Consider the following 23,053-nt stretch of genomic DNA (forward strand, 5'->3'; position numbering starts at 1 on the left):
GACCAGCTGTTTGATCCCTAGGTTCCAAAGGCCTGCTCCTGGTTTTCTGGGGCCCGGTCTGAGCCTGCTCAGCCTGGGCTGGACTGTGCTCTACTCTCACCCAGGTGCAACAAACATCTCCTGCCAAACTTCTAAGTTGTCTTTGTTTGGAAAATTATTTTGCCCTGTCCTTTTGTAGCTTCTGCCACACCAGGGATTGTTTTATGGCATTATTTAAAGGCGTACAGAGAGGTTTTGAGGAGAGCTCAGGTGAGTTGCTGCCTTTTCTCCTCCAGTTTGGCTCTACCCCAGATTGGTTTTATTTTTAAAGGAGTGAAGGTCACACTAAATCTTAATGAAAGAAATCTCTCCTAGCAGTGTCCCAGTAGCAGTGATTATGATAAGAATATCTCACTTTTATATAGTGCTTTAAAGTTTATAAAGCATTTTCTAATAACAGCTCTGTTGATGATGCTATAACTTTGTGAACAGTGAAGCCCCCCAATATTTTTTGCCTGCCTAGGATATGATCTTATGGATATTTGTAGATATATATGTAACCTTATGACAATGATAAACCTTTGGCACAAGGGTCTATGCTACTGAATCTTTCCTGACATGCCACATATTTCCTCCTCACTCATTCTACATTCCAGCCAAACTGGTTTGCTTGAAGTTTGCCCCCAGAACATGATATTTCTTCTCCTTTTTCTATGTCTTTATACAAACTGTGCCCCACGCCTTGAATACCTACCCTTCTTTCCTTCACCATTTGGAATTCCTACCTTTCAAGAGACAGAGTGGATAGAGTGCCAGGTCTAAGAGTCAGGAAAACTCATCTTCATGAGTCCAAATCTGACCTCAGACATTTACTAGCTGTGTGACCTTGGGCAAGTCACTTAACCCTATTTGCCTCAGTTTCATAATCTGTAAAATGAGCTGGAGAAGGAAATGACAAACCAAATCAGTATCTGCAAAAAAAACCAAAACAAAACCTAAACCCAAATGTGGTGATGAAGAGTTGGACATGACTGAAAAATGACTGAACAACAGTTTCTTTTGAAATTATGTAAAACATTTCCATTTTAGTCATTTTGTATAAGAAGACTTGAATAAAAGGAAAAAATGAAAGTGAAAAATAGCACGCCTCAGTCTGTTTTCAAACAATATCAGTTCTTCCTCTGAAGGTGGATAGCATGCTTCATCATTAGTCCTTTGGGATTGTTTTGGATCATTGTATTGCTGAGAATAACTAAGTCATTCACAGTTCTTCATTGAACAACATTGTTACTATGTACAGCATTCTCCTGGATCTGTTCACTATACTATGCCTCAGTTTATGTCTTTCCAAATTTTTCTGAAATCAACCTACTTGTCATTTCTTATAGCATAATAATATTCCATTAGAATAATATACCACAAATTGTTTTTCCATTCCCCAAGTGATGGGCATCTTTTTGATGTCCAATTCTTAGTTACAACAAAAAGAGCTGCTATAAATATTTTATACGAATAGGTCCTTTTCCTTTTTTTTGATGTCTTTGAGATATGGACCTAGCAGTGGTATTGCTGGATCAAAGAGTATGCACAGTTTTGTAGCTCTTTGGGCATACTTCCAAATAGCTCTCCAGAATGGTTGGATCAGTTCACAACTCCTCCAGCAGTGCATTAGTGTCCCAGTTTTCCCACATCCCATCCAATATCAAGCATTTTCCTTTTTTGTCATTTAGCCAATATGATAGGTGTGAGGTGGTACCTCAGAGAACAAAGCATCTTTCAAGACTCAACTAGTGCTGCTGACAGAAGACCTTTCTGGAACTATCCAGTTGTTAGCAATCACTTTCCCATTCTCAAATTATTTTATATTTTCTTATGCATATGTGTTATTTTCCCATTGTGACACTGAACATGGCAGTTTAGGGATGGATTTTGGCCAAGAGGTTTTATAATCAGTTCACCATGGGTTTCTAGATTAGGGATCTGGTTTCTGTCTCTATTGCTATCTCCCTTTTGAGAAGTAGTTTCTTGCCTGCTATTGGGTATGAGTAGAGATAGAAAGGCTAACACAAACAGAGTTCATAATCCTCAGGCTCCACTTACCCATATGATCTATGGATCTATGACTGGATTCTCAGCTCACACATACCAGGATTGATCTTGGGGGTGGCCCTAAAAGACCAATATTTTTGTTTGACTCATCATGCTTCTGCCCCATTTAAACATAAGCACTCAAGTAACAATGGTATCTGAGAGAGGACAACTTTTTTCTCACCCAATGGAAAATGCATAAGATGCAACAGACTTATAGCAGTGAATAAACAAATATAGAAAATGCATAAAGAAATGCTAGCTAGCCCATAAACAATAGCCTTGAGCCAGGCTAGCTATTCTAGGGGTCTACAAGTTGAGGTAGAACTCAGGGTCCAACCCAGAAGTCCAACTGGAACTTCATAGGCCATTTAGTCCAACCCATAGCTGAACATGAATCTTTTCTATGATATCCCTAAAAAGCAGCCATCTCATCTTTTCTTGAAGTGCAGTGAGAGAGAATTCACTGCCTCCGAAGACAGATCACTCCACTCTTGTGTAGCTCTAATTGTTAGGAAGTTTTCCCCTACATCAAGATGAATTTGGCTTCTCTGCAGTTTCTACCCTTTGTTCTTGGTTCTGCCTTGTGGGGGCCATGCAAGATGAGTCTTCCCTAAAGACTTATTCCCTATTTGTCTAGAGGCTGCTAAGGCACTCACTCCAGTTGTCTTCCAATTTTCTCTCATTAGAGAATGAACTAGAAGTGAAATTACCTGAGGCTTTTGGTGACAGGAATCACTAGTCATCACTCTCATACAAAATGAATGGGGTATTATCCAAAACTGAGGGTCTGCCTTCTAATCTCCAAAATCATTTAGAGAGAAGGTTGGTCAGGAGTTGAAGTCCTTGATTTAGTTAAGAAGATAAATAAATATATGTGTGTATGAATATGTATGTGTGTATATACATATATATATACATTTATACACACATATACATGTGTGTATTTACATATACACCCATTTGAACACACATACACACATGTCTATGTATGGTGTGCTTGCGTTGATAAGGAGGGGACAAAAAATGAGAGAATTCCTCACTAGAGATCTATTTATTTTGTGATTAGAATTAAGACACTTTCTAAATTTTGTGCATAGCCTTATATGATGGGGATGTTCACTTCACATTTGAACAAATAGTGCCAGTAGCCGTAATCATTAATCCTGGGTCTGATACTCAGAGGAAGAAATAAAAGGATGATGGGAAAGACAGAAGCTAGGCAACAGAATACTTTGTATTTGCCTAGTAGTAATGGGACCTTTCAGGTAACATTTAAACAAAATGCTAGTGTTGCAGAGAGTTTTCCTCACGTTAGGACAAGGCCAAGAGCAGGATTTCCTTAATTATATGAGGTGTGATTATAAAGAGACAAAAGGAGCATATTTCTTTTTTCTTTGCTTTTTGGCAGGGCAATTGGGGTTAAATGACTTGCCCAAGGTCACATGGCTAGTACACATGTCAAGTGTCTGAGGCTGGATTTGAACGCAGGTCCTCCTGACTCCAGGGCTGGTGCTCTACTAACTGCACCACCTAGCTGCCCCAGAAGGAACATATTTTTATGGAATCAATATCATTACTTTGGTCACAACTCAATCAGTGCTGTGAAAATGTATTCTGAAATGATTTTGAGTTTTGCAGCTAAGTTAGAAATGTGATTCTTTTAAGAAAACTAAGGACACTTCATAAAATTCTATTTTTGCTTATTGATTTTAATTTGTAAAATTGAACTGTTTGTGATGAATCCTACAAAGCAAAAATATTTTATAGCATTACTTATAAAAGAAATGAGATCCTAATCCTAAATTCACCTTCGACTCTAACCCTAATCCTAACTGTATTATATAATGTAGTAGAAAAAAGTTATACATTTTAGAGGATGACAGTGCAGTTTGGAGGTGAGCAATATGAAAAAAGAGCTCAATTTAATATAGTACCTTACTTATATAGTACTTTATTATATCGTAGCTTACCAAATACTTCACCTCTGCTATCTTAAGAGACTGTGTGGGGCAGTATCTAGTGAGATGTCCTTGGAGCTAGGAAGATCTGGGTTCAAGTCCTTCTTATACTGACTGTGTGATCCCTTAACACCTCATTTCTCTAGAGACAATTTCCTATAAGTTGCAGAGAAGATGTCAGCTTTTATTAGTAGGAGGTATTTTTTGTTTTTGTTTTTTTGTTCTGGTCGTTTCTTACATGAGTGAAATCCAAGGTCCAGACCTCATTTTCCCCTACTCCCACCCTACCCTAGTATTTTAGTTTGATCCCCTCAGTTTCCACATATATAAAATGAGATATTTCAATTCACTCAATTCAATAAATATTAATTGCCTACCATGTGTAAGGTGCTAGGGTACGAAGACAAAACATTAACTTTCTTTTTGATTGAAGGAGCTTATATTGTACTGAAGGATTCCATATATGCACAAATAGATAAATATACAAGATAATTAGAGGAAGGAGAGACCATTAACAACTAAGACAGGGGTGAAGAACTGCGACCTTGAGGCCACATGTGGCCTTCTAGGTCCTCGGGTGCAGTCTTTTGACTGAATCCAAGTTTTACAGAACAAATCCTTTTATTAGGGGGATTTGTTCTGTAAAGTTTGGATTCAGTCAAAGGGCTGAACTTGAGGACCTAGAGGGTCACATGTGGCCTTGAGGCTGTAGGTTCCCCACCTCTAGACTAGGAGGGTTAGGAAATGTTCCCCATAAGAGGTGACATACGAAGGCCGGGGTAGGGGATGGGAGTGGCAAAGAATTGTAAGAGTTAGAGATGAAGAGGCAGGCCTTTCCCAAGCACAGGAGACAGCTTAGGCATAGGCACAGAGATGAGAGAGAGCATGTTGCCTTCAGGTTTTACCTGGAAAATAAAGTGTGTGAAGGGCAATAAAATGAATAGATCTGGAAAGGTACATAAGAGCCGAATTAGGTCAGACCAGAGGGCTTGTAGCAACCCTTTCAGATCTCTGGTGATTCTAGGTAGGTGGAAGTGAGGCAACTCAGTGGCACAGTAGGTAGAGTGACAGGCCTGGAGTTAGGAAGACCTGAGTTAAAATCTAGCCTCAGACCTTACTATTTGTATGACCTTGGGCAAGTTGCTTAACCCTGTTTGCCTCAGTTTCCTCATCTGTAAAATGAGCTAGAGAAGGAAATGACAAACTAGTCTAATATCTTTGCCAAGAAAACCCCAAATGGGGTCAGATGAGTCTTCTTGACTCTAGGCCTGGCACTCAACCTATTGGGCCACCTAGCCGCTATGTTCCCTGGTCAGACAGTCTCAAACTTTTAAGGGTTTCTGGGTTGAGAAAGAAGACAGGGAAGTGGATAGTAGATAAAGTTTTGTTGGATTTTTTTTTAAAAGAAGCATAGCAGTTTGGCTTTGGTGGTCTGGGATTTTCCCTTTTAGGATCACCAGATCATGGATCTAGAGCTGGAAGGGATCTCAAAGTTCATTTAGTCAGTCATTCATTCAGTAACCTGATATGTAAGTTCCTACTATGTGCCAGGCACTATGCTAAGCACTGGGGATACAAAAAAGGCAAAAATGCAGTACCTGCTCTCAAGGAGCTCACAGTCACTCTTATTTTTCCATTTAGGGAACTGAGGCCTGCGGAGGACAAGAGACTTGACCAAAATTCCATAGAAAATCATGTTCTTCGTGGCAGTAATTTGTGTGGTCCCAGCCACAGGCCCTCTGGGAAGATAATCATCAAGGATTTATTTAGTGCTTGTGCTCAACACTGTACTAAGCACTGGGGACACAAAGAAGGGCATTTGTGGTGTTTCTATTTCCCTCGAGGTCTTGGGTGGTTCACTACAGGGGCCCTGGCTATTTGGGAGCCAGGATATAGAATACATCCAAGGGGGCATTTAAGTAGCAATGATGAACCTGGCAGATTGGACCTCAAAGCCTCACAGTTCATTCTTCACAACGAAACTCAATCCCCCATCATTGGGGAAAAGTGGACCTGTTTTCAATTCAGCAAGCATTTATTAAGCACCTGCTATGCATAAGCTATTATGTTAGGTGCTGAGAGTAGGTAAGGTTAATGGAATATAAGATTTTCCCTGTCCATTAATAGGCCTATGTGACCACATGTGTCCCCTTTTTTTCCTGGAACAGGGGCTGTGTTCCCAGGTCTGAAGGTACACAGGTATTTCAACCATGGATGTCTTGCTGCTTTGAGCTCTGGCCCAGCTCATAGATGTGGTACATCCTGAGTCACAGAGAGCCCACTGGGGGAGGAACTTGCCTAAAGGGAAGCTTGCTTAGGGGAAGCTTGCTTGCAGAAAGGCTTTCACACCTTTTGATTCTAAGCTAATGAGGCACTGAATCTCATGCTGTGATGCCTTCTGTCTCTGAGCCTATTAGCTGGAAGTATCTATATCCATATCCATATCCATATCCATATCCATATCTATATCTATATCTATATCTATATCTATATCTATATCTATATCTATATCTATATCTATATCTATATCTATATCTATATCTATATCTATATCTATATCTATGTCTATGTCTATATCTATGTCTATGTCTATGTCTATATCCATATATTCTGAGGTGAGATTTTGCTTTGGGGATTTGTTCATGAGAAGGACCTTTAGATTCCCTGGACCAGACCCTGAGTAGCCATCTGTTAAGAGCCCCGTTCCTGCCCCCCCCCCCCCCCCGCCCTGCCTCAGATGTTGGTGCTTCCCTGATCTGGTGGTGTATGAAAGTGGTTGTATTACTTTGTTCAGACAGTTGGAGCTCTGTTGTTGATCTCTGTGCTAATTTCTCTACTTGTATTTTCTCTCTGATTGTATTTTCTCCACATTCAGGGTGTTTATCTTTCCCCTGAACTAGTGAATGAGATATATGTTTAATTAAAGTAAGATTGTTGACTCCTTTAAAGTTGCCTTTCCCTTGGAAAAGCAGATCAAAGAACTTGTGCTAGCAGGCCATCCTGGGCATGCCGGGTGTGCCAGGGTACTTGCTGTTACTAAATACAACAAACAAAACATCTGTTATCATCATGGAACACAGATTCTGCTGCGAGAAAATAACATGTATGCAGATAAACACAAGGTTATTATTTCTTTTTTTGAGGCGGGGAAGAGTACCATTGACTGGGGGATTGGGAAAGGCTTCATATAAGAAGTAGGTAACATCTGATCTTAGTCTTAAGGGGGATTCTGTATTCCAAAAGTTGCAAATGAATAGTGAAAGCATATCAGGAGTAGGGGATAGGCTGAGCAAAGACAAAAAGGTGGAGAGATGGGTAGGTATGTTTGGGAGCAACAGGGAAAGATTTGAAATACCACATAAGCGTTTATCCTCCCTGATCGAAGGAATGGGATAATCAGACCTTCGAAACAAATTTTCATGACAAATGATGATACTAAGTTGGAGTGTAAGTATCATCTCTATTTTATAAGTGAGGAAACAAGTTTGGAGAAGTTAAATTTCAAAATGTCAGGTGAAGTGTGTTTAATATTTTCTATATTTTACACTTTCTTTTGTTCCCCCTGTACCTGTGATTTCATTGGTATGAGGGAACTCTTGGTATGGAACTTCCCTTCCCTGATGCGGATTAGTAGCTCATTTGTAATTTATAGTCTCAGTGATTTGCCTGAGGTCACTAAGAGGTTAGGTTACCTGTCCATGGTCACACAGCTACCATGTGTCAGAGATAGGGCTTAAACACAGATCTTTCTGACTCTAAGGCCAATCCTTATCCCCTACACCATGCTGCTTTTCAGCTTAGTCCCTTAGGAATGTTAAAATAAATGGCATTTTAATCAAATCTCTGCACATTATGCATGTTTAATTTTGCTTTCAAAGAACAAACATAATGATTAAAATTGGCAGAGTCGGGAGAGATGTTAGAAGTCAAGCATTTTACAAGCAATAGGGATGTTTGATGATGATAAATATTGATGACACTTAATGATTAGATGATGGTACTTCGGTGAAGAGACTTGCTCAAGATCACATAGCTAATTAATAGTGGAGCCAGGACTAGAATTCTGGTCTCCTGAGGCCTAGTCCAATGCTCTTCACCCCATGTGTGAAATAGGACATTGTTTCCAGCCCCTGCACCAATTGAATACGTTGGTTAACAACTTGGTTTTGCTGGAAGTGAAGATCCAGCAAAGTTCTCACTTACCAGGATTATTTGAAGTGTAGCCTCTGTAATTTTTAGTTATTTCCAACTCCCTCAACTTTCAGACCTGCCAGAAGTAAACTTTATCTGCAGGCCCATGGAAAGGTTGTTTCAGAATTGCCAGAAGTGAAAGTACCAATTTGCAGAACCTCCAGCCTTGAGGCCACATGTGGCCTTCTAGGTTCTAGGGTGTTGCCTTTTGACTGAGTCCAAGTTTTACAGAACAAATTTTTTTATTAAAGAGATTTGTTCTGTGAAGTTTGGATTCAGTCAAAGGGCTGCACTTGAGAACCTAGAGGGCCACATGTGGCCGCAAGGCCACAGGTTCCCCACTCCTGTAAAATAGCCTGTGGTGAGCCAATGGGGGTGTCTGACATTCAGCATTAAGTTAGTATATCTTATTTTTAGTTTTTATTTTTATATTCTCTTCCCTGTTATCTATTGTTTCTTAGGTTAAGCCTCTGTAATTTTGTATCCCCTGTGTGTATATCCTTGTGTGAAAATGCATGACTCAGTTTCCTTAATTGTAAAACATGTGGGAAGTTAAGATGATCTGTAATATCCTTTCCAGTCCTGTTTAAATTATTCTGATTTCTTTTTTTTCTTTAGAGTTTTACAACATGATCCCTAATCTCTTTCCCCTCACTTTTTCCTTAGAGTTCAACTTGTATATGGCATATATAATCTTCTTTAGAAGAGATATTAATATTGACTCAGGGAAATTCCTCCTTTCCCTCTCATTATTCTGTTTCTGAAAACCAGAACATACATTTTAGTTTTATAGCAACAAATAAAGTTGAACTTAAGCTAAAATATGCTTTACATAAGTTAGTTGAATAAATTTCCCCAATTTTATCTGTTCCAATAACTTTCTGCTAGTTTCTCATTTGCTCATAAACCTCACACCTCTTCTAGATGCAAGAAAGCCCAATGCATGCAACAGGCAATCTATAGTTGGTGGGTTAAGTGCTAATAACTTCCTTTCTCTCACCACCAGCCTTTGAAAAGCACTCAATTTAATTCAATTAAATAAATATTGAGTACTTATTATTGCAAGGTATATGTTTGGTTCAGAGGGAGATAGCAAACTTGTGTCTCAAAAAACTTGTAATCTTAGATAAGATTACAGAATGTAACATTTAAGAATGATATCCATTCAACAAACACATAGTGAATTCATCAAACACATATTCAGAGCCATATGTGGGCATGTACAAAGTTTAGTGATTACTCTCAAGGAATTGACAATCTTGTAAAGGAAAAATATTGCTTGGTAGGTACATGAACGAGCTGAAAAAGTAGTATGTAAAGTTGGAAGGAGGATACTATTTTGTACTCTTTAAAACTATTAAGAGAATCAGTTGTAGAGCAAGTAGCATTTTGGTTGAGCTTTAGAGAATGGATAGGAATTCAATAGGTAAGGAAGGGAAAGGAAGGCAAACCTGGAATTGGGAACATGAACATAGACAGCAGGGCACATGGTGTATTCAGGGAACAGTTTACTTTGGTTAGAACATAGAATATGGAGGACAATAATTTAAGGTACAGATGAAAAGATAGACTGATGCCAAACAGTGGAGAGCCTTGAATTCTAGGCAAAGGTGTTTGAACTTTTTTTTAGTACACAATAGGAAGCAGAAAAGTAACACATGCAGATTATATTTGCAGTGTTGTGAACAATGGACTATGTAAAGAGAAAGGAAGCAAGAAGTTTCTTTAGGAGGCTAATGCAGTCATCTAAAAGTCTGATAATAAGGAATGTAAGAGTGTAAGAAAGAGTGGTGCTGGGATGATAGAAGTGGGAATGTAAAGGATGAGACTTGTGTGTGCAATGTTATAGATATGGAATTGGTAACTCACACATAATTGATCGCATATGAGAAATGAGAGGGAGGAAGAGTTGAAGATAACCTCAAAGTCCCAAACAGAAGAGAATGATTGAATGATGATGCTCTAGAATGAAACTTTGTAGGGGAGCCACCAGGAAGAATAGCAAAAGACTAAGAATCATAATTTCAGAAAGTATAGAGAACAAGATGAAATTTATATTGATGTAATTGTCAAGTGCTCAAAGGGAAGTCTCATTGCCTTCCTACAAGACAAGTCAAATGGACTTATGGACTCCATTCTCTAGTTTACTTGGTAGAATATTTGTTCTTAAAACAAAACAAGCAAACAAAATGAACCAGGAGGGCTTTGATGGAAAAATAAAGAAACATAATTTGAAAATGCAGTGAAGAATCTCAGTCCCCATCAGGAGGTGATGAGTGAAAGAATGTCACACAGGAGACAGGGAAGAAGAGGAAGGTAATTCTGAACATTGGGAACTAAAAGAAAGCTATGAGGCTCTTCCTGAGGACATGGAAGCTGGACACTCTGAAGAGGAAACAGTTAATTGTACTCTAAGAAATGATCGTGTGCAATCAAGTGACACCAGTAAGACCCAGAGAAAGGAAATGAGTAACAGAGGTTAGTAATTTCATTGGAAAAGCAGATGATATTTTCATCATTGCTGCCAATTGAAGATGAGAGTTTCAGATGAAAAGAGAAGACTGGGGAAGTGCATAGTGGTTAAGAAGATGGTATCTAAGAACTATGGAACCTTATTTTCTGGATGATGATTAAAATATAGGACAAATATACTGTAGTGAGAAGCGGTGTGCACATAACGAGAGCGGGCTAAAATATATTTGCCTAGTCTTTTAAATCTAACCCACAGGACTATAAACTGAAAAAGGAAGGAGGAAGAAGGAAACTGTTGACATATAGCCATAAGCTAGATACAATGTAGGAAGAAGAATGACAATAGAGAAAATTACAAATTTAAAGGAGAATGTTGTTTGACATTTTGTCCACTATGGTTGCCTAGTGCTCACATCCCTACTCTAGCAAAATATTAAAGTTCATACTAGGCTAAATAATGTGAAGAAATTCATCGAGAAACTATAGTACATGATTTCTTCCATGCCAGAAATTCACAAAAGTCAGCCAGAAGCCCATAGGAAATAGGAAATGAGGCCCTTCTAGTGCAGCGAGTGCCAATATGATCAGACACAAGGCATAGGTAGTCTCAGGGTTCTGTGTCTTGAGGCAGAAAACTAAAAAGCTACCCTGAGAAAGCTCCAGAGTGGTCAGAACACCCCAGGACCTTGAGAATCTTGGGCAGTGGCAGCAGTTAGTGATCAGCAACTGATGTGGTGCTCTGATATGGATAGCCCAGGCCCAGGAGCTCTGAGGTTCTCAACTGCTCTGAGGATTTGAAAAGGGTGAATAGAAGGGAGGGTAAAGAGAAGAATGCACTAGTGTAGAAAGGAGGAATAGAGGGTTAAAACTTGACATTTGTTATAACTGTGATGCAGGAAAAGAATATACAAGCATGGAAGAAGGTATGGAGGGAATGGACATCGGAATACACACACAAACACTCAGAGTTTGGTTTAGAAGTGCATCAAACTCAACAGTGAAATAGATGTGAATGGGGAGCATAATACAAGAGAAGATTAAATACAAGAAAAGATTAAAAGGGTAAAAAAGAAAGAAACTCAAATCAAAAGAAATAACTCAGATTGTTTTAGACAATTGTAGAATGGTTGAATGAGTTGTGGTATGTGAGTGCAATGGAATATTATTGCACCATAAGAAATGACAAAAGAGACCATTTCAAGGAATTCTGGGCAATATGATCTAATACAAAGTGCATGAAAGGAGTATAACCAGGAAAACAATTTATAGCAACATTTTTTTAAAAAATTATTTATTTATTTTTAGTTTACCACACATGGTTCTACATAGTTTTGAGTTCCAGATTTTCTCCCCTCCCTCCCCCCTCCCTCCCCAAGACAGCATGGAATCTCATATAACTATCATGTATAACTTCTCATTGAATTAATTTATGCACTAGTCAAGTTGTGGAGAAGAATTATGACCAACGGAATGAATCATGAGAAAGAAGAAACAGAACCAAAAAAAAAAAACAACCCAAAAACAAAAACAAAAGAGAAGCAAAAAAGGCGAGCATGTAGTGCACCTCGATCTGTATTCAAACTTCACAGTTCTTTCTCTGGATGAAGATAGCATTCTCCATCGTAAGTCCCCTGGAGTTGTCCTTGCACCTTAGGTTGCTGAGAAGAGCGAAGTCTGTCAGGGTTGGTCCTCACGGAATCCATATATCTGTGGCTGTGCACAACGTTCTCCTGGCTCTGCTCCGCTCACTCAGCATTATGTCGTGTAGGTTTTTCCAGGTTGTTACGAAGTCTGCATCATCCCCATTTCTTATGGCACAATAGTATTCCATCACCTTCATATACCACAGCTTGTTCAGCTATTCCCCAATTGATGGGCATCCCTTTGATTTCCAATTCTTGGCTACCACAAAAAGAGCTGCTATAAATATCCTTGTACATATGGGTCCTTTTCCCGCTTGTGTGATTTCTTTGGGATACAACCCTAGAAGTGGTATTGCTGGGCCAAAGGGTATGAACATTTCTATAGCCCTTTGGGCATAGTTCCAAACTGCTCCAGGAGAACAATTTATATAACGAAAGCAACAACGTAAAGGAAAAAAATTTTGAAAGACGTGAGAGCTCTGATGATTGCTATGACCAACCATGTTTCCAGAGAACATCTGATGAAGTGTGCTACTTGTCTCCTGACAGAGGTGACAGATGCAAGGTGAAGAAACATGAGTCTTTGAACAGGACCAACTACGTGGATTAATTTTGCTTTCCAATGCTTACTTGTTGCCAGGGTTTTTTCTTCTTTCTTTTGTAAATTAGGGCTCAAGCTTGTTTGCATAAGATTCGCCTTGTTGGTGAATGATTACTACATGCTTCATGTCTGTTTAACTCTCGGTGGCGTTAGCAAGAGCTCAGGAGAAGACAAATCTTTTTGCTGGCTTCTAGCGTTGAGAGAGGAAATGCAGTCCCACATTTTCTTCAGAAATAAATCTTTAAAGAGAGAGAAAGAATCCAGGAAAAAGCCAAAATGTAGAGGAGCTGGCACCTAAATCATGTCCCTATTCCTGTAATATTGTGCTAGAGACTTTGGGGAATTTCCCCTTGGGTGAGATCTGGGCTTTCTCTTTCTTATGCTTGAGTTGAGATATATCGCTTTTGATGAGAGAATTTATTCATTGTGTATACTGACTGGCATATTCAATTCTGTATAACTTTTCTTATTTGTTTCCTATTGGCATGAACAAATGGGTTTAGCTGCTCATTTCTGTGCATGAGGGTCTTTGTGGAATTGACTTTGGAAGAAAATGAATGAATATTTGGATTTATAGCTTGGAATATGCCTTCCATATTAAGTGATAATGAAAAGCAATCAGAATAGTGGCTTGAACCTGAAAATTATTTTCCCCAGACTAAAAATATTTAGATGAGAGGATAAGTATGTTTCTATCCTGATACCTCCTCTCTGAAGAGAAGAGAGAGACTACCTTTGTGTTCCCATTCTCATTGCCTGCCTGACAGGAATCAAAGTCTCGCTTGGAGAAGGGTGAAAAGAGGTACTTTTGCTGTATCTATTTACATCTCTCTGCTAGCCATATCTAGACAGACTCATGTTGGATATACATAACTTACATGGGCAACACACACACACACACACACACACTTACCTTATGCTTTTGTTTTTAATTGAGTGGGGTATCAAAGGAAGAAGTATAAGCAATATTCATGCAAAAGGAGGCCACTTAAAATGCACAGAAGAGAATAAAAGAAATTCACAAGGAAGCATAGATAGGCAGGGCAGCTTTGAAAATAATGTATATTATTTATTATATTATCTTAAAATGTAAAAGCAAGCAGAATGGAATGAAAATTCACAGTTTCATTTAGAATCCTCTTTTTATGGGCTGCAGTCTATATGGAAATACATTGTTTCATGTTTAAGTTAATAATAAAAATTCATTTTAAAAGTTCGAAGTAGGCAAAAATCTTTGAAACCAGTTAAAAAAACCATAACTTCAGCTGCTCACATAGAAATGTGCAAAATATAGGTAACAAAAAAGGTACATTAAAAGTCCTAATTAAAGGAAGCAAATTCGGATTCATATTACCAATATCGGATAGAATTAGATATCATTGGAAGAGTATGCGTTATTCAAATGGAACAAGATATGCAAAAGTTGGGAAGGACAGAGTAATAGTAAGAAGACATAAAATGTACCAAAATTCAGAAAAAACGGGGGCAAGCATAGTAAGATTAGGATTAAGACTGATGGAGGCTAAAACAGAAGCAATATTGTCATTGGCATACTATATATTAGACAGTGCCTAGGCAGAAAGAAAAAAATGGATTATGAATTTGGAAAATAGATCACAAGCCTGACAGGAAAGTGTAATATCAATCAATCAAACCCCTATCTACTAGGTTCTAAGCCTATGTGGGCATGAAGCCCTCAGGGTCCTAAGGGGGGTTGCTAAGACCAGAGCCAATAGTAGAAGCCTGAGTTCTGGCTGCTCGGATGATGTTTGATGATGGCTAAAGAGTGTATAAAAAGAGAGAACAGAGCTATTTGCTTGGGGCTCTCACTCTTGGAGGTGCGTTGATGTGGAGACTCTGGGCAGCTGTAGTTAAGAGCTCTCCAGCTTGTAAACCCGGATGTTGGGACTTTGTTAAACCCTGGTAACTATGCATTGAGATTTGAATCAGACAAGGTCTGTCTGTTGATGTTTGTAATTTGAATGTATTTGCTCTGAAGTTCAGGGTGCTGGCTTTTTCCTCTGAACTAAGTGAATGATATTTGTATGTTCAATTAAACTGAGATTGTTAACCCCTTAACATTACTTTCCTTAGTAAAGCAGATCAAAGAACCTGTGCTGGCAGTGTTCTTGTTGTTGGGCTTGTGTTGGTCTTTCACCCCCACAGCAGCTGCTGGCCAAATTGTTGCAACAGAAAGCACGACATGGTATTGAGGGGGGAACTTCAATTACCCAGAAATCTGGTGGATATCTTTCTCTCTCTCCCTGAGGTGTGGCATAGTGGAAGGAGGGCTGGATCTGGTGTAAAGAACACGGCTTCAGAACGTATCTTTTTCATTTACTGCCTTTGTAACTTAGGACAAACACCTCAATATCTCTTGGGCCACAGTTTTCTCACTTATAAAACGAGGTTGCATGAGAAGGCCTCTGAGGTATCTTCCAGTTCTAAATCAATGGTGCTGCAGCTTACAATTTCCAAAACTATCTTAATGATACTTTTATATTTCAAAAAATATGGGGGTCTATGGGCTGTTCAAGGAGGACTAGCATCACTGGTTTGAGGGCTTGCTGAACCCTCGCCAGGGCTGCTCATCCACCTTTGGTGCCCAACTGATCACCCAGTTTTCACCTGTGGCTCCAAGAAGCCATAGCATGCACTGCAGTCCCACCTCACTGTCTTAGCAGATGGGCTAACCCACATGACGGTGACCAATGGGCCTCATATCTGTTGGTGAGTTAGGGGGATGTCTAACATATGAAGACTTCCCCTGTTGAAGTGGGCAGAAGCAGGCCCTGTGGACTTAGGTCAGACAGCAAGGATGCCAAGGTCATGTGCTGCATCCTGGGCTATCGTCCTGACTTTTGTCTTGTCACTGGACTTAGATGACTCTGGAAGAGAGAGTGAGGCTGACAACTGTGTGCAACTCTGCCTCACTTAAGTCCAATTCACACACAAGTCAGGACATCACCTCATGGTGTCATTGGTCCTTTTCTAAAACAAAGGACAAACAACAATGTGCATGTGCACATACACACACACGCGCATGCACACACACATTGTCTATAATAAATTGGAGATAATCTCAGAGGAAAGGAACTAACAGACAGATTCTACAAGCATGGAGAATTCCAGACTTCTCAAGATCCTATAGCTGCTTCTTTCCGTCATGAAGGTGCCCACTCCCCTGTCTCTCATGTATTTACACCGCTCAAATCTGTCTATCATAAATAGTTGGCTACACGCACATATCCTTAAACTCAGAGCTATCTATTCAGTTTATTAATGACTTATCAGGTCACTATGGAAGTGGTAGGTGGAGAATGTCCACAGGTATTGCCAGGGTACTCTCTTTTATGGTGGGCCCAGCTGCGGTAAGTGGAGGCTGATGGAGTTACACTAGAGAATTTCGGGAGCTGGTATACAAATGGTAGATAGACCAGTAGAGTGGAGACTCCTTGAAGGCAGGGATTCTTGCATTGCCTTTATATTTCTAGTGTCTAGCACTTAATAAATACTTGCTGAATGAGTCAAAGAAGACTGACCATTATTTGATGGGTTAGAGTGGGTGCAGCAGAGATGACTTTACTTGGTGAAAACAGATGATTTGCTTGAGGTAGGTGTTGCGGATAGAGCATTGGGCCTGAAGTTAGGAAGATCTGAATTCAAATTCCACCTCAGACACTAGCTGTGTGACCCTTGGACAAGTCATTTAACCTCTATCTGCCTCCATTTCCTTGTAAAATGGGGATAATAATAGCATCTACCTCTCAGGGTGGTTATAAAAGATACAAGATATTTGTAAAGCATTTAGCACAGTGCCTGACATTATTTGGTGTTTAATAACTACTTGTTTGCTTCTTTCCTCCTTCCTCTAGAGAAGTATCAGAGTAAAAGGAACAGAACTGGCATGTGAAGTTTGGGTCTTAGGTGTCCTTCCTGTATCTGTGTCTTTGTGTATATGCGCATGTGTGTGTGTATGTATGTGTGTGTGTGCATGTGTTTGCATGTGTGTGTATGTAGCATTCACAGGTATCTGTCTGGATTCTTGTCCTGTACTACGAAAGCATCCTTACTCATGCAAATTGAGGAAGCAGGTAGTGTTGAGAGCAGGGGTCAGACTTGTTCTAGCTAAACTTATCACAATTGTACCAGCTGAGTTTATTTCCAGTGCCTGGGAAGCAGGGATGAGACGGGGGAGAGCAGAGTGTTGGGCATTCATAACACACCTGGTTGCCACTGGAGCAGAAAGGGAAGCCAGAGAAAAGCCAGTCCCAGCTGGAACTTGCCCTAAATCTTACCCAGGGTAAAGCAAAGTCCAGAGAAGATCTGGCCAAGTAATTTATACTCCTGTTGTCATTTCTCCTGCCACTATTCTCTCTACTATGAAAGTGCCTTAATTTGTCATTATGCATAATTGAAAAAATAAAATATTATTTAAAAATAATTTTTTTTAAAAAGTGCCTTGTTGGTGTGTATTTAGGGCTCTGCTTTCTTTCCTGTTGTTATGCTACCTCTCCCTCTCTCCTCTTCCCATCACCTCCCCACAACACTTCCCACCTCCAACTGGTTATCAGTCTGTGGTATTCAGGTCCTGTTGTTCCAGTTGTGCTCACTGACCCCGCTGTGTGAAGAAACCAAGCCTTGTGTCTTGTGCCGCCATTCCATATGCCCAATGTGAGCAGGGATTCTTTTCAAATGATTACTATAGCAACTAGACTCCCTGCTCAGTTCCAGCTCTCTTCTGTGATAGGGAAAGGAATTTATTCTAGGAAATGAAGCTAACTTGGAACGCGTGTACTTTCCCCTTGCCCCTTTCATTATTGTATGTGCTAAAGGGAGGGGAGAAAAGCACTCTGGAAACTACAGTATAAACAAAGACAAAACAAGTAAACAATCTAACTTGTGAAGCAGAGAGAGAGAGAAGGCAATTGGTTCCCCGGGCTAATGGGTTTTCCTTATTTTTGGAACTGGTACTTTTGCCAACAAGGAAGGCAGCTGGTTTAAAAATGGCAGAAACCCGTAGGCTTTTTTTTTTCCTTCTGAGACATGGCTGGCCTATGCTGTGCTAGCTTTGAGATCATTGTGTGGGTGTTGTACACCTGGGTACTGAATCCAATTAAAAATATGCCTCACTAGGGGTCCAGTCCAATAGTTTTTTTTTTTTCATTTTGAAGAGCAGACACCATTCCAAGTTTTGCATCTTGAAAGAACAAGACATCATTGGTCAAATCTAAGGGACCCAGGCAGCTGGAGATAGAACACAAGCTCCTTGAGCATAGGACTTTATTTTTTTCTTTTTAAGTCTAGCATCTAGCACAGGACCTGGCATACTGGTGGTGCTTAATAAATGCTGTTTGAATTGGAATCAATTTAAATTGAGGTTGAGGAAGTCGTGGATTGTCCAGAATGGTGGAAAAATGTTCAAATTGCCACTTATATCTGCAACCGGAAGTTACTTTTGTTTCTCTTTGACAATGGTTGCTATCTCTTTAGCTCTACAATTAAGTTGTGTGTTAGTGTGAAATCAAGTTTCACAACTCTTTGCTCAGATTACTTAGATTCACAATTCCTTTCCATCTTCCTCCTTCCTACGGCAGGGGTTCTTAACCCTTTTTGTCTCATGGACCCCTTTAGTAATCTAGAGAAGCCTGTAGACCCCTTCTCAGAATAATATTTTAAGTATATAAGATAAAATACACATTATTACAAGGGAAACCCACTTGTACTGAAATGCAATTATTAAAATTTTAAAAATAAAATTCAGGGACCTCATGTTGAGCTCCTGTCCTAGGAAGTTGGTAATACTTTTGCTTAATTAAAAAAAAAATCGGCTCACAAAAGGACTAGATTTCTTTTAACAAAATCCTTTTGTTCCACAAAATCCTTGGGAGTAGGAAGGGAACTTTTGGTATCTTAAGTCTTATCTAGTTCTTGCTATGTGAAAAATAATATACAATCTGGCAATTGATATCCATAGTCATGTTGATAGAATAATTGTAATCATAATAGTGAAACAACATTGATTTTATTTTAATGGGTTAATAATTATAAAAGCAAGTCAAAACCTCTCAAAAGAGTGTGTGATATTTGTCAGCTTATGTTAAATATTTGTTAAATTTACCAAGTTACCAAGGTGTAGATAAATTGCTAAGGGCTGGCATGATGTGATAGTTATTCCCTCTGGTTGGGACATTGTTGGATCTTGGGTCAATAAACAAAGATGATGCATGGAGCTAAGGCAGGCCAGATGTACTAGGCATAGCTGCCCTGGGAAAACAAAGCAAAGAATGTTTGCTTGTGAATGACCCAGAGAAAGAAGTTTTGCCAGGGATACTCCATCAAAAATACTCCTCTGCTTTTCTGGAATGCCATCAGAGTCTTGTTGATCCCAGAGGAATGCCTACTCTAAATTGAATGAGGATGTAAATGGTGCCAGTGTGAGTATGTGTATGTGTGTGTGTGTGTATTAATGTGAGAAGCTGATTAAGCTCCTTAATTGATAATAAATCTTTGAAAAGAATAATTCTGAGTCCATTGGCTGAGATCTATCCTTGTGCGTCTTTCCTCTGGTCTTTTAGATCCAGGAGCACTACAGGATTTTGTCAGTGGTAATTTTGACAGCTAAGATGGAGTAAACAATTACCATATTTTATATCAACCACATATTAAAATTAAGCAGGATGGGCATAGATAATACTGATAAGAATTTAGAAGCAGATTCCCCAGATGATCCCCTAGAGCTGACAGTATATGTAGATGGTATGTGAATTCAATGTCCACCTGCTAGGTGAATTCTAGCATCCTTTGTTTTTATCCCACCTTGCCCAGAGTTTGGAGGTAAAAGAGAGAGTTACAGAGTAGTTCACAGGACTATTCAACAGTATTACACAAAGCTATGCTATTGGTAAAATATCGAAAGTAAAAATTTTCAGATTTTAGTGGACATTATAAAATTATTGCCCCATCTAAACTAGAAGATGGTATGTATGTCTATGTGCTTCACAACTTACAGTCTTAGGTAGTTATCTGGAGGTCATGGAGAATTTAAGTGACTTGCCTATATACCTATAACCATACATGGTATTTGAATTCAGGTTTTCCTGACTATCAAAAACAACACAAAAAACCCAACCAGCAAATTCTGAAATTTATATATATATAAGATTTAGAATTCCATGGACCCTACTAATTATGAAATATAAACACCAGTATTAACAGAAGAATTACATCCACATGCCAAGAGACAAAATATAGCAACAAACTGCAACTGAGGAGGTAAATTTTGTATTCTTTATCAGTAAAATGGTTTCAAATACAGTTACCTCATGACAGAAAGAAATGTAAAAAGCAGCAAAGACCGAAGGACTCTGAAAAGGAATAACTCATTTATACTTTGTTGTAAGGATCCAACAGTAATGTGATTTGATGGAGAATATCTCGGATACATATCATGAAATGTACCATAGCATCCGTGAGATAAGATTTGGACTTTTGAGTCTTATCATTACAAGCTGACATACAACAGGGAAAACAGCCGATATAAACAAGAATGATAAGTGGGCAAGGGGACAACCAGCAGGAATATGGGTTTTTTAATGCATTTAAGTGAAATATGTATTTATTAAGTGCTTACTATGTATCAGGCACTGATACATGTGGATACAGAGAAAGGAAAAAAACCCAGTCCCATGATAGAGACAACATGCAAACAACTATGTATAAGCATGACATGTATAGGGTAAATTGGAGGATGCACAAATGGAAGATATTGGCATTAAGGGGGAATCAGTAAACCTTCTGTATAATATGGTATTTTAGTTGGGACTTAAAGTAAGACAAGGAATCCAGGAGATAGAAATGAAGAGGGAGAACACTAAGTACGGGGATTAGCTAGTGAAAATGCTTGGAGTTGGGAGACTGGGTGTTTTGAGCAAGGAACCGCAAGAAGGCCGGTGATGTTTGGATTATAGAAAATGTGGAGAAGAGGAAGATGTGACTGAACAGATTGGAAAGGTAAAAAGTGCCCAGGTTATGGAGGGCTTTAAAAGTCAAATGAATAATTCTATATCTGCTCCAGGAGGCAACAGGGAACCCCTGGAGTTTATTGACTGAGAGAGAAGGAGAGTGGGGTGTGTGACTTGGTCAAACCTGAGCTTTGGGAAGATCAGTTCGACAGAGTGGAAGATGGACTGAAAAAGGGAGAGATTTGAAGCAAGAAGACCAAGCAGTAAGCCATTGCATTAGTCCGGGTGTGAGATGATATGCATCTACACAGTGTTGGTAGGGCTGTTGGAGCAGAGAAGGGAGCATACACCAAAGACTACAATGATTTGTGTATGGGGATGAGAGAGAGTGAAGTGTTTAGGATACCTAGGTTGTGAGCCTGGGTGATTGGAAGGATGGTGGTACCTTTAATATTAATAGGAAAGTTAGGAAGAAGTCAATCACATAACCAGCAAGCTAGTCCTTAGACTTTGGGATTTTGAGGAAAAGTTTAATACTCCCAGATACCCCTTGGCAGGAATACTGAACCTTGGTGCTTCCTTATTTCAGAGTAACATGAGGACTTTTAATTAGGGACTAGTAGTTTAGGGGAAAAGGGAGTAACACCAAGATTTGTTGTTTTTGCTGAAAACTTTTGACTGTGAGAATTGGCCCACTAGAATGTCAGCTATTGTTGACTGTCATATTTAGCTATGACCCTACATAAATAATAAATACCTATTTTCCCTTAAATGGGGTTGTTGATATTTCATGGTGGCATTTATTTAAGGAATTATGACAAAGCAAAGTAGAAATGGACTTTCCCCCTCTGTGAGAATATAAGGTCATGATCTTGGCTACAGGGGGATAAAAGCTGTTGTTGTGAAATCTGATCCAAGATGTCAGTCTAGTGGCACACGAGTTATCAAATAGAACTTGGTTTTTCAGGTATATAGTATATAAGAGGCATCACATGGTGTGGTAGATAGAGAGTTGGCCCAGGAGTCAGTAATATATGGGTTCAAGGCTTGCTGCTGACAAGTACTAACTGTGTAACTCTCCACAAAAATTTGACCTTTCAATGACCTTGGGCAACTCTCTAAGGCTATAAGTTGCAGAGAAGGTGCTATTCAATTTCCCAACATGAATGAAATTATAGGTCTTTAACAATAAGCATGCTATTATTTATTATTATTATTATTAATTAACAATTATTGTTATCAATATTATTTTATGTAGTTATTAACAAGAGACAGAATTCTGGACTTGAGTCGAGAAGAAATTAAGTTTCAGCCCCATTTCTGATACTGACTAGCTAGCTATATGACCCTGGGCAAGTCACTTACTTTTACTGAGGCTCGAAAAACTCTCATTGTTTAGTAATTTTCAATCATTTCTGACTCTTTGTGGCTCCCCCTTTGGGGTTTTAGTGGCAAAGATACTGGAATGGTATGCCCTCTCATTTTACAGATGAGAAAATTGAGGCGAATACAGGTAAATGACTTGTGTAGGGGCACATAACTATGAAGTGTCTGAGGTCACATTTGAACTCAGGTCTTGCTGACTTCAGACCTGGCTCTCTACCCATTGTACCTCCTAGCTGCCCCAAGAAACCTTCATAAGACTCAAATTCTATGTCCTAGATGGGTCGTAATCCCTAAGTGAATGCTCTTGCTCCTTATCTCAGCCTCCTGGCTTCCTTCAAGTCTCAGCTAAAATCTCACCTTCCCCAGGAAGCCTTTCCTGATCCCTTTCATTCTAGGGCCTTCTCTCTGCTGACTATCTCCAATTTGTCCTGCATATAGTTCATTTGGCTGTTATATGGTGTTTCCCATCACTAGACTGAGCTCTTTGAGAGCCAGGATTGTCTTTTACCTTTCTTTGTATCCCCAGTTCTTTTCACAGTTCCTGGAACACAGGAGGCATTTAATAAATGCTTAGCCACTGACTGATCCACGCTTGGTTTTGTTACTCCATTCTGGTTCTAAACTGTTTCAGGGCTGAATGGTATAGTGGAAACATGCTGAACTTGAATTTAGGAAGCCCAAGTTCTTTAGCCAGCTCCGACCTTATTATGTTGATTATGGCATCCTATGAGATCATAGGAGAGCCACCTCACCCCATTGACTCTCATT

This window comes from Trichosurus vulpecula, chromosome 9 (genome assembly GCF_011100635.1).
Source record: "Trichosurus vulpecula isolate mTriVul1 chromosome 9, mTriVul1.pri, whole genome shotgun sequence".
Lineage (NCBI taxonomy): Eukaryota > Metazoa > Chordata > Mammalia > Diprotodontia > Phalangeridae > Trichosurus > Trichosurus vulpecula.